Genomic DNA, 14,575 nt, shown 5'->3' with positions numbered 1-14,575 from the left:
AGTCCACGGTTCCTCTTAATGTCCATCGCCTCCTCTGGCCAGTCAAACAAACTGCTGTTTCTGATGTGTCACCCACAAGTAGACAGGGTACAAACACCAAACTTCACCCCCCTTCTTAAAGACTCCATGGCCACCATTGGAAATCAATACATTTGTACCTTAGTATGTACTTTGCAATCCGCATTAACTTGAAATCTGTGTGTATTTGTAAAACTAAGGGTGGTGGGGGGTAAAGGAGTATTGTACAATAATTCAACTTTTTGTGTTGCATTAATGTATTTTATTTGTTGGAGAAACTAAACAAAAACTGGTTCTGTTCACATGGGCGTCAGAGTGGGCACTGCGTTGACATCTGATCATTATTTATTTGGTCAATAAGAAAGTGGAAAATACATTATATTTGCGGCAGCTGTAAGAGTTGACGGCATCCAAAGGGTTACGAGCGGCTGTTTAGCGTGTCCTGTCACGAGGGTAAAGCCGCGCCTCCAGTTCTTGCTATTAGCTGAGCCCTGCGGCAGAGGTAGTCTTGTTTAGCGTCTTTTGAGCTCGGCCCCTGGTGAAAGTTGGTTGCATCTTTGTTTCTAGTGAAGGTCGTTGCGCTGGTAAAGGCAATAATGTCTGTTGGAGATCACCTACCGAGTGATTTCTGCCGTCTTTTGAGCATTTTGCCACCCAGGCACTTCATGCAGGACAGGATCCCGCGCAGTGGAAGTCTATGGCAGTGGTGCCTCCAATATCTCTGTCGACCACGTTTTAAACAGAGTGCTCCGGGGCAGCATGCAGTAAGTGTTTAATGGCACAACAGCTTTCGGTTTCCAGTATTACTCTTGACTCGTGTGAAGAGGCAAAAGGACTGGTACGCACCTTCGATTACAGCTAAGCGTCTGAGTGAGTGAGTGGATGGAAGAAGGCATTGTTAATACTGTACACTACAAGTGTACCTTGTGCATATAGTGGCCAAGGGGATTGGACATTCACTCAGAAACTAATACTTAGCACCTTGGTTACAGTTGCCAACCCTCCAGGAATTGAAGATCAATCTCCAGGACATTGCTGAGTCATAGGAGTGCTTTACAAACTTTTTACTTAAAATTAAATTATCTTTTGAACATTTCTTTTTAGCAGATATAAGACATATTGGGGAAGGAATCGTCACTAGGGTGGATATGCTGGTTGCCTAATAACAGGAGGGGGAGGGGAGGGTGGCAGGTTATGTGATTAACTCTCCAGGCGTACATTTAGTCTCTGGCAACTCTAATTTTTAGGTATTGTACATGCTGTGGCTTGCTCGTCCTATTTGAGCATCAATGTGCTTTGCTATTTCATATCAAAGCAAATACTGTGGATACTGGAAATCTCAATAAAAGCAAGGTTGAGAAGGTGGGCCTTCTTCAATAACCTTAGCCGGTATGGGGATTGAACCTGCAATCGTTGGTCTCTCTCTGCGTCACGAACCAGCTGTCCAACTGAGCTAAACTGGTTGTAGTGTGGAAACAAAGCATTTGTCCAGAGTGAGTGCAACTGGTAGAATAATGGCTCTGGCCAAAGCAAAAACATGAAAAACACGATTCACACTGGCACATGGCAAAAAGAAGATCCAAACAGGCAACAGAACTTGTGATCAGAAATTATTGAACTCCAATATTGAGTCCAGAAGATGAAATGTTGTTCTCGAGTTTGTTTCACTGGAACACTGCAGTAGGCTGAGGACAGAAAGAGCAAGGTGGTAAAATTAAAGTGGCAAGTTTGTAGTTATGCTTGTAGACTGAGCGGAGGTGTGGCACGAAGCAGTCACCCAATCTGTGTTTAGTTTCGCCAGTGTGAGCAGCAAATACAATATACCAAATTGAAAGAAGGATATGTAAATCATTGCTTCACCTGCAAGGAGTGTTTGGGGCCTGGATGGTGAGGAGAGAGACAGATTAGATTTGCTACCTGGAATATTTCTCTTTAGATGTGCTATGTTATCATTTGAACCTTGGAAGAGTCAAATTCATGTAGAATTGTTTTTTTTAACATGGATGAATTGCCGAACAAGTATTGGCATGCATTAATAACAAATGGACATTTTATCTAGTTATTTTCTAACACTGTAACATTTTTGTTATGGGGGTAATTTTGGCACAGCTGGTAGCAACTTACCTCTGGACCTGAATGTTGGGAGTTTCAAACATTGCACGGAACATGGCGTGCTGAGGGAAGTGTTGTTTTGTTCAAAGCAGTGCCCTTGGATAAGACATTAACCTTCGATCTGAACTAGATAAACCAGGCTTTTCAAGATTAGGGAGTGCTGTTAGTCCTGGTAAGTTTTTCTTCCTCGACCAAAGTCATGAAAACAAATCATTTAATCTAATTGGAAAGCTGCCCATTTATACCATCTGTTGTTATTTCATAATTAACAGAATGAGTATTCTAATATTCTGTCCTCAATTTAAAATTAATATTTTTTTCCAAATAAGTTTATTGCCCAATTTTAAAAAGTTCAAATTTCAAAATGTTATTGACCACTTGTGGAACTGACTCGATTTTGATCAATGATTAAAAGAAATATACAAGGCTACAAAATACGATTGTACCTATCTAACGTTTCACCAATTGCACAACTTTATCACCTTCAGTGCTAATCTTAAAACATGTACATAATTGGGTAATATGTGTAGCTTCATCTATAATTTTAAGATTTGTAACAGATTGGAAAATATAGTGGAAGAGAAATTTGGATGCTATTTTCTCAAGACCGAGCAGGTCATGGGGATTTGGGGAAAGAAAATTTCCTTGAGAAGGCCAGCGACAAGGAAAACATTAATATTAAGCGAGGAGATGAGTTAGGAAAGTTTCTTTTGAGTTTGTTGGAGCATGAATGCTTTGTTGTATTTGAGGTGATGCATTAGCATCTTTTACTGGAAGAGAAGATTCATTTTGAGCTCCTGCACCCTCCAACAAACCTGCTGCCAGGGACCAGAGAAATTCTGCCCCAAGTACGGGAAACCATCTGCACTGCTGTGAATGATTTGGTAGCTCCGACAGTATATGGCAAGAGACTCAATTTAAAATGAATAACTTTTTTTAAAAAATGCCTGTTATCACATTGGTTCCTATAAGATTCATGTAAAGCATGTTTCTTTAGAAGCACATTTGTTATTCTTTACTCCAGTGTTATTTGGACATGTACACCTAGCTGGCCTGATCTGTGAAAACAAGTGCAGTAGAAAGGCATCTTTGTAACTCAGACAACATTAATTCAAATCATTGGTGCCTGAAAGGACTATCCAGAGGTTGTTCGCAGAGAACTGGTGGTACATTTATGGATGAGGGGTTGAAATTGATGGCATTAATTTTCTTAACTTAATTGGAGGAATTGAGTCAAAGACTACCTTTCTGAAATCTGGCTTTCAGAATGCATAGGTGTCTTTGAGGGAGTTGGTCGAGATGCAGCTTGTCAGGGCCCTCCCTGGGGAAACCAACCTGATGCTTGCAGGCTGTGTCACCAGGAATAGCATGTAGACGAAGTATAGAAGCGCAAGTCCCTGGCGATGGCTCAAAGGATATGAGGCAAGAGAAGCCATTTCTGTTACAATAACAGAAAATGCTGGGTAAACTCAGCAGGTCTGCAGCATCTATGGAGGAAAACAGTGTTAATGTTTGGATCTAAATGACCTTTCTACAGAAACCATTTCTGGTGATGTGTTGCATTGCGAAGAGTGGAGATGTGAAGACAGTCCGATGAAGCCTGTTGCTCCTTCTGGTGAGTGTGCTTTACACTCATGGCTCCGTTTTATTACTTAGCTCTAGAGTCGCCGGGTATCCTTATGATACCACCACGAAGTTCAAGTTCAGATCAATGACTCAATACACCAATTAGTAAGATTCAAATCAAACACGTTTATTAATACACAGTTAATCGCTACTCATGCATACAATACTAAAAGACTAGGCTACTCCTACCACTAACAGGCCAATACTTATCTGGATAGGGAACCCCCTGGGTCAGGGAACAATGGCTTCTTGCTCGATCCTGAGTCTATAGGCTTCCAGCTGGTATGGACTAAGGGGTCAGGAGCATCTATCTCGTAGCGTGCGTGACTGGACACTTACTTAATGGTGCAGCAGTTGGCCAGGCCCTCTTCCTTCTTACGGTCAAGTTCTTTGAGAGCTGCTAAGATGTTCTGCTGGGAGGGCCGGCTAAGAGAGTGAACTGAACTTGGGACCTGTCTTTTATAGGTCCCAGGGGCTTGCGCCCTTTTGGGCGGACCCGCGCTTACTTCCATCGATTGGATCCCATATCAATGATTGGCTTGAATTCCCCAATACTGGGACTGTTCCTCGATCGCTGGGCGGTTCTTTCTGGCTTGTTTGTCTCCTTTGTTTCGGACTCCTGTTGGCGCCGAGGAGTCTGACTTGCTATTAAGTGTCTTAAATGTAGCTAATTGTTGTAGCTATTGTTCCCGGGGATCGCTCATCAATATGTATAACTGCTGGTTTCAGTGCTGCCTACTTTCTTTGCAGGCAGAATACACAGGAAAAGTCTGCAAACTCCTTGTTTCTCTCGGATTGTCCAATTTCCCTGCTGTCTTTGTGTTTCTCCATTTTGTGTGGGGAAGTGGCCAACTCAGGTGGCTACACTCCCGCCTTGTGATCCTAACGCGAAGCGTGAAGGATCACACAACTATGTTGTCTTCATTACCTAACCTCAGCGAGTTCCATGGCCTCTACACTGTCCTCAACTATGCAGAAAAATTTTACCTAACAATTTCTAAGCGGCGCTATGTCATAAAGGGACATGCATTACCAAACAACAACTGGAACCTCTAACCGTCCTCAATAAACTACACTCACTCGAAACATCCAAGCATACTAACCTCCTAACATTACAAAACGATAGCAGCATTCATATTTCATTTCTCTGGCTTGGCAGTCAAGCTCCGAGTTATACAATCTTTCAGAAAACACATTTCTTTATTTACAAATGAACGACAAACGAAAAGATCTTTAGTACATTTCGAGGGTTCAGGGGCCTGGTGGAAACCGAAGATAGGGGATCTCATCCAATATACCGGGGTACGAGAGCGGTAGGCTCTCCTTCGCCATTTCCTCATATGAAGAGTCTGTACAATGCTGCAGATTATTGCCAATGCCAAAAGTGATTCAACTACATAGAAGAGTACAGCACAGAACAGGCCCTTCGGCCCTCAATGTTGTGCCGAGCAATGATCACCCTACTCAAACCCATGTATCCACCCCACACCCGTAACCCAACAACCCCCCCTTAACCTTACTTTTTAGGACACTGCGGGCAATTTAGCATGGCCAATCCACCTAACCCGCACATCTTTGGACTGTGGGAGGAAACCGGAGCACCCGTAGGAAACCCACGCACACACTGGGAGGACGTGCAGACTCCGCACAGACAGTGACCCAGCCGGGAATCGAACCTGGGACCCTGGAGCTGTGAAGCATTTATGCTAACCACCATGTTACCGTGCTGCCCCTAATAGAACATAGAACAGTACAGCACAGAACAGGCCCTTCGGCCCTCGATGTTGTGCCGAGCCATGATCACCCTACTCAAACCCACGTATCCACCCTATACCCGTAACCCAACAACCCCCCCTTAACCTTACTTTTTAGGACACTACGGGCAATTTAGCATAGCCAATCCACCTAACCCGCACATCTTTGGACTGTGGGAGGAAACCGGAGCACCCGGAGCACACTACGTATGACAAGGAGTACCAGGTCATAAATGTGGTACACCAGGTCGGGGCACTGCTACGTTACTGGGCTCTGTGTGTTCTGCGGAAGTGAAACATTAACGGCTGGTGGAGTGGGGGTAAGGGGGTTCGCGTCCGTGCGCAACCACATGGATCCTATGATCCATATCACAAGGGTTGAAGATGTCTACTTCATCTTTCTCTTCTCTTCTGTTCTCTTCTCTTCTGTTCCTTTGATCCCTCCTTGGAGTGTCTGAAAACCTATGGATCAAGCATAGTGTCTGTTAGTATCTTGCTTAATATCTCGAACGTTAGCATGTCTGTCCTCTTGTGCGAAGTTTCCCTTTATGATTGGTCACTCTCTGTGACTCCCTCGTTTTTAAAAATCAGAAACGAACTTTAGGACCAGACATACTCTCAAATACTGTACCACTGCGAGCCGACTCGCAGGCTTTGCGTTTTACCATCCCAATGTTCCTGGATGTAAATAGCATGGGGAGTTGGCAACCAAAGGGTTACCTGAAAACAAAACAAAACAGAATCAAACTTTGCAACCAAGAGTTCCGAAATGAGTTGCGTATGGGCCGCGATGGATAAGATTTGGATGGAATCCCCGGGTAGGGCGTGCTGTGCTGTACCCGAGCTTAGCTGACCAGAGGGGGGGGGGGGTCCTCAGACAGGGCGGGAACCACTGCCGTTACTCCACTGCCTGAGCAACCTGACAAGAACGGGCAAGAGTGTATTCATCGTGGGGGGTTGCTGTAATGGTTCTACCTTCGAACCAGAAGAGCAGATCAGGTCCTGTAATTTGAACCGGTCCAGACATTCTGCCGCAGTCGTGCCTGTGACTGGCAAATGCTGATCTGTTCTTTTGCAAAACTGCCCTAACCTGTTTGTCCGTGCTGAGTGTGGTCGGATCAAAACAATACTCTCCGACTGCGCTAATCCTGTTTTCGTACTCACCTACTGTGAGCGTTGCGGGGGCTCTTTCTGACCTTGCCATCCGCCAGACACACTGATTGACTGGGTCGAACGACAGGTTGTGTGTATTCATGAAATCTATGCCTAGTATGTGTTCTGCTGTGTGGGGCAGATCTACTAAAACAATGGGGTGTTTGGTGGTAATGGTCCCTAGCTGAATGGGTACAGGGGCTGTAATGTATCCCTGCTGTGAGTGGCCTGTAAAGCCACTGAGGGTGATTGTGGCTGTAGTGGGCCACGTGTCCTTTTGGTACATATTGGAGGAATTTATGGTTGTGCGGGACCCTCCTGTGTCCCAGAGTAATTCTATGCGCTGTCCCCGTATCTTTGCTGTGACTACCGGTCGTCCGGACCTGTCCCAAAGGGTGTCACAGACCTAAGTGGGGGAGCCCGAACACCGCCAGTCCGTGCCGTTCATGTCTCCTTGGTCTGAACGGGTGCTGACACTATGAATAGGCTTTGTCCTATTTCTGTTCAGAGTGCCTGTCTGTTGGCCTCTCTGTGATTTCGGGGCGTTGCACTCTCGTGCAAAATGTCCTAACTGACCACAGTTGTAACATTCCTGTGGCTTCTGCGGGGGGTTCACTCCTTCATTCACCCAGGCAGGGTTTTGGTGCGCTCTGACTGCCTGAATATCAGCCTCTGCCTGCTGATCTTCGGGTTTCTTAACTGCGGGTTTACTATGGACAGATTGCTCCCAAGTGCGGGACAATCTTTTTAGTACCCATTTCTCATTGTGAGCATCTTCTGATGGGTCATAATTCGCGCACACTTTCTGTCCTGCCTCTGTGGCATGGGAGATAAGGGTGCGGGTCCATTTGGCCATGTTGTCTGGGGTCAAATGGGCGCGATCTAAGTTTCCAAACACTGCTGTGAAATGGATCCACAGCCTTCCTGCAAACGCTGTGGGGTGCTCGGTTTTCTTTTGCCTGCACATGTTCAGGCCTTCTACGGGGTCACCTCTATTATATCCGATAGCATCAAGGATCGATGTGTGCATCTCTTCTAGGGTGCCTCCTCCAACGTTCTGTGGGTCTGGAACGGCTGCTACCACTGAAGGGTCTAAACTTAAAACGGTGAGCTTCACCTGCTCATGCTCATCCAGGCCGTACATGGTCGCCTGTTGCTTTACTCTCGCAAAGAATTGGTGGGGGTCTGAGGTGGGGAGGAATGGTGTGATTTTGTCGCATGCGTCCCGTAATTGGGTCATGGTTAAGGGATAAGTGACATCTGGTGCGCCGTCTGCGGATGCTTTGTGTTGGGTGGTGACTGGATTCATGGGTGCTGGTGCTATCTGCTCTGTGGGGGGTTGGGGTGCTTTCCTCTTCTGCGGTTTCTCTTGCGCACATGTTCCCTGAACATATCTCTGTGCTGTTTTGTTTAATTCCTGCCAATCGGGGCCTTCTTCCTCATCTAATTGTGCCCCAAAGGTGCTTTGGAACCCATTCTGTATAGAAAGCAGAGATTGGAGTTCCGCAATCTGCTTTCAGCATTTAGCGTGGTGCACTGAGCTTTGCCTTTGCTCAGTGGTGGCAGCATGGAGTGCTCTTAAAGCTGCCTTCAGGTCGCTGCATTGCTTCTGCAATGCCTCTACCTGCTTCTTGGTTTCCTCTCTTATCAAGACTGCGTGCTGCATATCCTCATAGGCTTTTTCATACTGTGTTTGGGAGCTGCTTAAGTGCGCCAGACAAGATTGGTGTGCCCTCTTGGCATCATCCACCTCTACATCTTTTGCTGCAAGCCTCCGTCTCAACTCTATATTCTCTCTTTCGACATCACTGACACCCACCTTACTCATCCTATTTCTTTCCTCTAAATCTGCGCGGAGCGTCCGAACGACCACCTCTGTGCCTCGCAATTGTGCCAAACAGGACATGATTGCCATCGGCTTACGGGCTTTTCCTAAACTCTTCTTGTGTATTTCGCTCAGGTTCTCCCACCAAGTATGTCCTATACTCCCGGGACCTGTTTCCTCATTTGAATAGAATTTGCTCCAAAGGGGCCATCCCTTTGCTTTGAGGTACTTTCTGATCTCGACTTCCCAAACGGGACACTGTTCTACTCTGCTGGTCGCTGCGACCACAAACTCTTGAGAGTTCATGAGGCGTTCCATCGTCTGCATGGCCATTTTCCTATCTGTGCTCTCTTTAAATTTAAAACAAGGGATACTAAGGCGGTGCTATAAATACGGGTACGGCTTTCGCGGTTTTCCGGAATATAAACTCCCGACAGTTATTTGCAACAAAATCTATCAGTTTTACCTTATAACCCTGTTAGTTACGCATGCAAAAACACACTTCCGAATTATGAGGATTGATCAGAACTGCTTGAACACTTGTGATTGTTTCTGTTCCCAATTGGATATCTAATTCAAATTGCTGGGTTCTCTCGGAGTGGGGGTACCACTTCTAGTCGAGTCCCGGCGTAATCGCCACTAAATGTTGCTCGTTCTGGTGAGTGTACTTTACACTCAATTGGCTCTGTTTTATTACTTAGCTCTAGAGTCGCCAGGTATCCTTATGATACCACCACGAGGTTCAAGTTCAAGTTCAGATCAATGACTCAATACACCAATTAGTAAGGTTCAAATCAAAACACATTTATTAATACACAGTTAATCGCTACTCATGCATACAATACTAAAAGACTAGGCTATTCCTACCACTAACGGGCCAATACTTATCTCGATAAGGAAACCCGCTGGGTCAGGGAACAATGGCCTCTTGCTTGATCCTGAGTCTGCAGGCTTCCAGCTGGTATGGACTAAGGGGTCAGGACTATCTATCTCGTAGCGTGCGTTGACTGGACACTTAGTTGACGGTGCAGCAGTTGGCCAGGCCTCTCCTTACGGTCAAGTTCTTCGAGAGCTGCTAAGATGTTCTGCTGGGAGGGCCGGCTAAGAGAGTGAACTGAACTTAGGACCTGTCTTTTATAGATCCCAGGGGCTTCACGCCCTTTTGGGCGGACTCCGAGCTTACTTCCAATCGATTGGATGCCATGCCAATCGGTTGATTTGAATTCCCCAATACTGGGACTGTTCCTTGATCGCTGGGCGGTTCTTTCTGGCTTGTTTGTCTCCTTTGTTTCGGACTCCCGTTGGCGCCGAAGAGTCTGACTTGCTATTAAGTGTCTTAAATGTAGCTAATTGTTGTAGCTATTGTTCCCGGGGATAGCTCATCAATATGTATAACTGCTGGTTTCGGTGCTGTCTGCTTTCTTTGCAGGCAGAATACACAGGAAAAGTCTGCAAACTGCTTGTTTCTCTAGGATTGTCCAATTTCCCTGCTGTCTTTGTGTTTCTCCATTTTGTGTACAGTAAGAAGTCTTACAACACCAGGTTAAAGTCCAACAGGTTTGTTTCAAACACTAGCTTTCGGAGCACGGCTCCTTCTTCAGGTGAATGGAAAGGCTTGTTCCAGAAATGTTTATATAGACACAGTCAGAGATGCCCCGGAATGCGAGCACCTGCAGGCAATCAAATCATCAAAGATACAGAGAGAGAGGTAACTCCAGGTTAAAGAGGTGTGAATTGTCCCACCACAATTCACACCTCTTTAACCTGGAGTTACCTCTCTCTCTGCATCTTTGATGATTTGATTGCCTGCAGGTGCTCGCATTCCGGGGCATCTCTGACTGTGTCTATATAAACATTTCTGGAACAAGCCTTTCCATTCACCTGAAGAAGGAGCCGTGCTCCGAAAGCTAGTGTTTGAAACAAACCTGTTGGACTTTAACCTGGTGTTGTAAGACTTCTTACTGTGCTCACCCCAGTCCAACGCCGGCATCTCCACATCATGTCCATTTTGTGTGGGGAAGAGGCATTGGATCATGAGTGAGAGCTGTGTGGAAATGAAGAGGGGTTTGATAGGGAGAGGTATGTGTCCAAATAGCTTCTAATTTGAGGTTTTAAGAAATTAGTGAATATTTTGCACTTGGTGAATCCTACTTGTCATTCGTCACTGAGGGGTGACAGGCAAAGATAGAGCAGGAAGGGGGAAACGGTATGCAAAGGAATTGTGGGTTCTTGCAATCTTCATAATGGAATGTGTGGCCAAATGGCTTTGTGAGGAGAGTTGCAGCTAAGTTTCTGTCAATATAAAGCTATCATTTTTTCATCTAACTAATGACCAAATGATAAGAGCTTTCTTTGAGTAAATATCCCATAGAGTAAGTTGGTGATTATTGGCCCTTTTACAGAGGAAGAATTAGGATAGAGAGGCGAGATTAACACTGTAAAGCAAATTTGGTGTGATGGCCTCGAGGAGCAGTGGATGACACTGTTAGGATTGATGCTCTGGGATAGAACATAGAACAGTACAGCACAGAACAGGCACTTCGGCCCTCGATGTTGTGCCGAGCAATGATCACCCTACTTAAACCCACGTAACCCGTAACCCAACAATCCCCTCATTAACCTTACACTACGGGCAATTTAGCATGGCCAATCCACCTAACCTGCACATCTTTGGGCTGTGGGAGGAAACCGGAGCACCCGGAGGAAACCCACGCACACACGGGGAGGACGTGCAGACTCCACACAGTGACCCAGCCGGGAATCGAACCTGGGACCCTGGAGCTGTGAAGCATTGATGCTAACCACCATGCTACCGTGAGGCCCCGGATAGTGAATGGTTGAATTGTAGTATCGAGGAAAATTGTGATTTTAAAAAAATATATATGCTAAGACTTCTTAATCTCTAAAATGATACTTTTGACTGATACTGTTTTGTCGATACATCTTTAGACAGTTGAAGGTTTCCATTTTAGCTGATAACATCTTGTATAGGTATATATAACGAGTTGCAAGAGATAGACCTGCAGTCTTATCTATGTACATAGAGTAGATTGCCACAGGCAAAACAGTATAGGAAATGTGCATAATAGCTTGTAGCAAATCACCCTTTCTCATCCAGGATTGTTTTATGCAAGTCGGAGGAGCTGGGGTAAATGGTTCTCCAGCTGTCAAGGGATAGTAGTTAACAAGGGTGGCGAATGCTACATTTAAACTGAAACTCGGCTATTGAGAAACTTGTCGTGTTGTTTTTGTTCCTTTTTAACTGCACATGCCAGAGGATTATGTTATTTTATCTGCAAAGGCTTTTTTGTGAATCTATTGTACTGCTAAAGTGTCTGTTTCTGGATTTTTCTACAGGGCTTTGAATACAGCCGCAGTGGAAATCCTACACGGAATTGTTTGGAGAAAGCTGTAGCAGCAATTGATGGAGCAAAATACAGTAGGTCACAGCACCTGGTATTTTTAGATTTTTGTTTTGTGGGGGGGGGGGGGGGGGGAGGTTTTATTGATAAGAGGGATCCTTAATGCATCCTTAATGAGCATGCACAGTTCCGAGAAATTGGATGTGGAAGCACTTGTATATTTTTAAAAATATTTTTTATTCTCCTTTTTCACACTTTCTCCCAAATTTACACCTTTGTCTCAAGACAGATGTGTATCCCAAGTTTTGATGAATTGTACGAGTGGCTTTTTCAGCATTGCATATACTAGGCGGGGGTGAAATTGGACATGGAGGCGCTTATTATTTTTGAACAGTGAAAGCCCTCTGGGTTTTAAAATTGCATCCTTAATGAGCATGCACAGTTCCAAGAAATTGGACGTGGAAGCACTTGTATATTTTTTAAAATATTTTTTATTCTCCTTTTTCACATATTTTCTCCCAAATTTATACCCACTAACAATAAACAATAATCAGTAACAAATATGTCAATCCCCATATCAATAACAACGATCCCATCCTCCCACGAAACCCCAAACATTAGCCCGCATATTCACATTAACAAATGACAAAAAGGAATTGGGGATCATCCATAGTCGCCATTAAAACACACAGCCCCCCTCCCCCCCAAGCCTCCCACCCACCCGCCCCAACTAATGTTCGATGTTACCAAGTTCTTGAAAGTGTATAATGAATAATGCCCATGAATTGTAGAACCCCTCCATCCTTCCCCTCAGTTCAAACTTAACCTCCTCAAGAGTCAAGAATTCCAATAGGTCCCCCCGCCAGGGCACAGGGTAGAGAGGTTGCTCTCCAACCTATCAGGATCCGCCTTAGGGCGATCAACGAGACGAAGGCTACAACATCTGCCTATGCACCCGTTTCCAACCCGGGCTGGATTTGATACTCCGAATATGGCCTCCCGGGGGCCTGGGTCCAGTTTCACGTGCACCACTTTAGAAATTACCCGAAAAAACCTCCTTCTAGTATCCTCTAGCTTTGGACAGGACCAAAACATATGACGTGATTAGCGGGGCCCCCTCTGCAACATTCACACGCATCTTCTACTCCTTCAAAGAATCGGCTCATCCTCGCCCTCGTGAGGTGTGCTCTGTATACCACCTTCAGCTGTATCAGCCCCAACCTCACACATGAGGTGGAGGCATTCACTCTCCGGAGCACCTCACACCAGAACCCCTCCTCCATACCCTCTCCCAACTCTCCCTCCCACTTTGCTTTGATCCCCTCCAGTGGTGCCCTCTCCTCTTCCAAAATAGTTCCGTGAACCGCCGACACTACCCCCTTCTCCAGTCCCCCTGTCATCAGCACCTCCAGCAATGTGGAGGCCAGCTCCACCGGGAAGCTCTATCTCCTTTCTGGCAAAATTGCGAACCGGAAGCACTTATTATTTTTGAACCGTGAAAGCTCTCTTTGGGTTTTAAAATTTACATCCTTAATGAGCATGCACAGTTCCAAAATAAAGGGCACATGGTGTTCTCTTGGCAAACTGGTTAGGGAATATGTACTTAATATCTACTGGAAGCAGGCAGATCATGACATTACCACTAGTGCTACTGTTTTCAAGTTTCACACTCTGTCTGAGGTTAAAAGATGATACTAAATGAACACCTATTCAGCAGCATGAAGGGCACCACCCCACCGATGCTCTTTAAAAGAACCATGAACTTTTTACAGGTTATCCAGTTGGCAAGGATAGATGGTGAGAGCTGGTTTCCCCCTGACTGACGAGCCTAAAACCAGGTATCATTGTCTCAGTATAAGGGGTTGGCCATTTACGACTTGATGGGAAATTTCTTTGTTCAGAAAGTTGGGAATTTTTAGAAATCTATACCCAGCAGTCGTAGTTTTACAGCACAGCAAGCGGCCCTTTGACCATCGCATCTGCACATATCTTCTTTTTTAAAAATAAATTTAGAGTACCCAATTTTTATTTGTTTTCCAATTAAGGGGCAATTTAGCATGGCCAATCCACCTAACCTGCATATCTTTGGGTTGTGGGGTTAAACCCACGCAGAGACAGAGAGAATGTACAAACTCCACACAGACAGTGACCCACGGCCGGTATTCGATCCCGGGTCCTCGGCGCCGTAGTCTCAGTGCTAACCACTGCGCCACATGCAGCCCTTGCACATACCCAATCTAATCCCATTTTCCAGCACAGGGTGCATAGCCTTTAGTGTTGTTGCATTTCAAGTCTTCATCTAAATGCTGTAGATGCTCAGTCTTTGAGAATCTAGAAGACTGCGATTGATGGGTGTTCTCTTTTTGGATACCTGGGGAATCAGAATAGGCAGGAAAGTGGAGTCAAGTTAAAGTTTGGGCATGATCTTATTGAGCCATAGAACAGGCTCGAGGGGTCGAATGGTCAATCTGTGCTTTTATTTCATATGTCCAGAAGTGAACTGAACTAATTTGTTGAGTTCTATGAATAATGGTACAGAATATCCAAATTTCTTATTGCAACACTTAATTGCCCTATGCCTGTGTCTACCTACTTTCAGGTTGATAAAATAATCATTTTTTAAAGAGCTGTAGGCTTCTCTCCCTTTGACTATAATTATTCAACCATGAACATTTCCAAAGAACATTCTGTGTGTTTTCAAGAGATTCATTCAAAATCACAATTCA

General features: G+C 45.1%; 1 pseudogene; it reads left to right on the top strand.

The window, feature by feature from the left end:
• Positions 1-533: 533 nt before the first annotated feature.
• Positions 534-14,575, top strand: part of LOC119961409 — a 44,522-nt pseudogene continuing 30,480 nt past the window's right edge.

The sequence above is a fragment of the Scyliorhinus canicula genome, unplaced genomic scaffold (genome assembly GCF_902713615.1).
Source record: "Scyliorhinus canicula unplaced genomic scaffold, sScyCan1.1, whole genome shotgun sequence".
In the NCBI taxonomy this organism is placed as follows: domain Eukaryota; kingdom Metazoa; phylum Chordata; class Chondrichthyes; order Carcharhiniformes; family Scyliorhinidae; genus Scyliorhinus; species Scyliorhinus canicula.
This window is presented reverse-complemented; position numbering and strand designations above follow the sequence as displayed.